This window comes from Malurus melanocephalus, unplaced genomic scaffold, assembly GCF_030028575.1.
Source record: "Malurus melanocephalus ecotype Western Australia unplaced genomic scaffold, MMel_1.1 scaffold_217, whole genome shotgun sequence".
NCBI lineage: Eukaryota > Metazoa > Chordata > Aves > Passeriformes > Maluridae > Malurus > Malurus melanocephalus.
Genome location: NW_026623449.1, coordinates 273,750 through 277,152, shown reverse-complemented (window position 1 = coordinate 277,152; position 3,403 = coordinate 273,750).

The following is a 3,403-nucleotide window of genomic DNA, read 5'->3' as shown; positions in this document are numbered from 1 at the left end:
GGATACTGGTACGGCTACAGGCACCTGTCAGCAAAGGCAGCATCGACATTTTACAGCTGAGCAATCTGGGACAGGGAACTGGCTAACAAGCCTGGAATTCCAAACKACTGATAGCCCAATGTTATCTCAAACACCTTTTAAGACTCATTTGTAGATCAAAACTCTGAACCAAGAAAGCCTTATAAATTTCCTGAGCATCTGAGAAAGACAGGTGGAAGTGTCACTGACACCTTTCCCCATGTGCTGTACCAAGTCTAAGCCCCCTTTGCCCGTGAGGTGTAGCTTCATCCATTGGGGCTGGCATAGCTGTGACCTCTGAAGAATGCTGCTATTAATTACACAGCTTTGTTCTCCCACACTGCAAAGCCAAAAACCTGTATTTTACCTTTCACTACCGTCATTCTCCATCAGAGTACAGTAATAGTGCAGGTTTTGTGATCTGATAGGACATAACATAGTGTACAGCTAGCATTTCATCAGGGCCTGGTCTCCCAGAATTCCCAGCCATGTCACCAAAGAAATATTGATTGAGGAAGAGTTTCACTGACAAAATGCTGTCGGTAAGTCATTGTTTCTGTGATGAAAAATCTTGCGGTTGTTGTACATGGTCTCTAACAGGTGCTTATTTCCTTTTATCTATTGATAGAATTATTCCTTCCAGAAATAAATACAGGCTTGAGGAGAAATTCTGTTTTGCCACTCTTATTTTACTTCATGGAATTCACAAATTGAAGTCCTGTGACGTAASCTTACCTTTCAGAGTCATCAGTGAGGGAACTGTCCACCTCTGAGATTAAACAGGAAGAACCCTGTGTAAGGTATAATGATCTCCAGAAGGAAATAGTGCTCAGGGTTTGGATTGTGATCTGTTGSCACAGCCTTGAAAACTGTCTAGGTATCTGTTCCATGCATATGGAATGACATCTTATGGTTTCTGTCTTTACTAAGGGAAAGGCACCCATCCTGATTTGTCTCTGCTAAAGAATAAATCCCCTTAAAYACATCTTACATTTTATGTAGCCTTTTACATATTCATACACATCTATTTTCTGCTACATCTCAGACCACTTCTGTTGATTTCCCCCAAAGTTTTGCCAATTTGTCCTTACTGTTCATATAATACTGTCCTGAATTCAACAAAACATGGCAGTGGGATCACATGAGAGCTATTGCAGCTCTCTTCTATGAGATAAACATGTAAATCATCTTAMAACAGCTCGGACTGGTACAGCAATGAAATGAAGGGGCATATCCACACTGACATTCACTACCTTGCCTGATTTTTATTATCTATTAATTACTTTTCATACACATCTTTATTCTGTATTGTTTTCTCAGRCAAATTTCATATACTTAATTTCCACCCACATTTTTTTTCTTTCTGGATTTCTTTGCTTCATTCTCAATTCAGCAACATTTCCTAACCTGGTGTCATTTTGAAGTGTCATTGATATGCACTGTATTCCCTCTGATTGATAATGAAGATTTCAAAGATGATGTCAAATACTGCTCTCACTAAAYATTCTTTATTTGATACACTACCATTAATCATGATTCTTTTTTTTTTTTTCTTTTTGAGCCATTCAGGCACCTTTCCAGCTTCATGCATTGTCTCAGGAATTCAAAATTAATTTCCAGGTAAGATTTTACTATGAAACTATCTAATAAAATGCACATACAGTTATTGTCTCTCATTCAACATMCAGTTTTGTGATTAGATAGGAATATGAATGATTAATTTTCCATGTCAGGATTGTTTCTTAACAACCCTGTTGCAATCAGTTTGCATATGTAAAATAGGTAAATAGGTTCTATTGCTTCCCTGAAGTCATGAATTTATTGCACATGCAGTATAAAATGAGGACCAACTTTAAGCCCCAGGTGTGAGGAGGACCCAGGAAGGGTGACAGCACTGAGGGAATGTTGTCATGTGGAATAATTAATTTAGTGCACTCTCAAACAATTGATTTTTTCTTTTTTCTTCCTGGAACAGTTTGAGCTCAAGGAAGGAGCAGCCTGTTGGCTGAATGATTTGTCTTGCCATGGCCCACTCTTGGATATTGTTTTTTCTAGAGGATTTTAGCATTTTCCCCTCACATGACTAACGTCACATTAGGGAGAAGACCCTTGGTGCTTCTGGGACAAGGTTTGGGTTGGATGCACATCCATGGCAGGTTGCACACAGTCAGCAAGGCAACATTGAAGTGGTAAACTCCTGTTGTGGTCCAATAAAAATATTTTTCTATCTTAAAATACAGAATTACAGAATTAGCCAATCAAGAAGGCAAATTTCCTGGGAAAAGAAGGGAAATAAATTCTTGATGAGACCTGTGTTAAAAATTTCTATTTTATTAGGTGAATATCTCATCCTGTTCCTCCCACCATCAGAGGTTTATCTCTTAATGTACTGATTTCAAAATGACGTAGCTCTTAACATCACATTTAGAGTAGGCTGGGAGAAGCTTTCTGGAGTAACCAGAAATCACAGGTTAGAAAGAAGGGAGAAGTGTTGATGATAAGCAGGGTACCTGCAGAAAATTTAAATGGACCTCTGGGACAATGAAATCCAGGCATCAAAAGCAAAGTAAACCAAATCTTTAACTTGGTTTGACCTGCATGTCACAGTGGAGACATCARTTCTGAACAGCGTATTACAACAAAATGGTCTTCACTTGTACCAAGAASTCTTCTTCTCCTCTAGCACCTTCASTTCCTTTAATTTGCCAAAAAATCATTTAATTTCTTCAGTTTCCCTAAAATATAGCAGTCTACCTGCCATAGTTAGAGGTCAGACTGGTCAATAGGCACTCTCATGTGCCTCCTCTGTTTGCCTCTTGCGCAGCTGATCTGACTTGCACACCACACTGCCAGGAGCCGGTGTCACCCAGCGCTAGATTTTGGCCCCCTTCTGCAAGCACACTAACAAGGGCCATCGGTCTCCGAGTCTATTTTAGCCTTGGAATCTGCAGCAGTGGAGCTGCCCCCCAGACCATTTTCTGACAGCAGGGTTCCTGTGTGCCCCAGGTGCCGCACGCTCAGTCTGCTGTAGGTCACTCACGTCTGGAGCCACTCCACTGCTCCCAGCTCTAGCGTTGGGAAGAGTGAACCGGTGCCAGGACTGTGGTGCTGCCTGGAGCCGGTAGCAGTCCCTCCTCCAGGAAAGCCCTCGATGCCGCGGTGTTCCGCTTCCTCCTCAGTTCCTTTCACAGCTGCTGTCACCGCACCTGACACGGAATGACACACGCGGCCGTGCAGATCATTCATGCAAAACACATAACGCAAGTGTTTGTCCGTCACCTGTTTGTCCATCACTCATCTGTCCCGGCCGAGTCAACCCGTGTCCCTGCCTGCCGGCTGCCGGACGTCACGATGACACGGCAGGGGTGGCGGTGACACGGCAGGG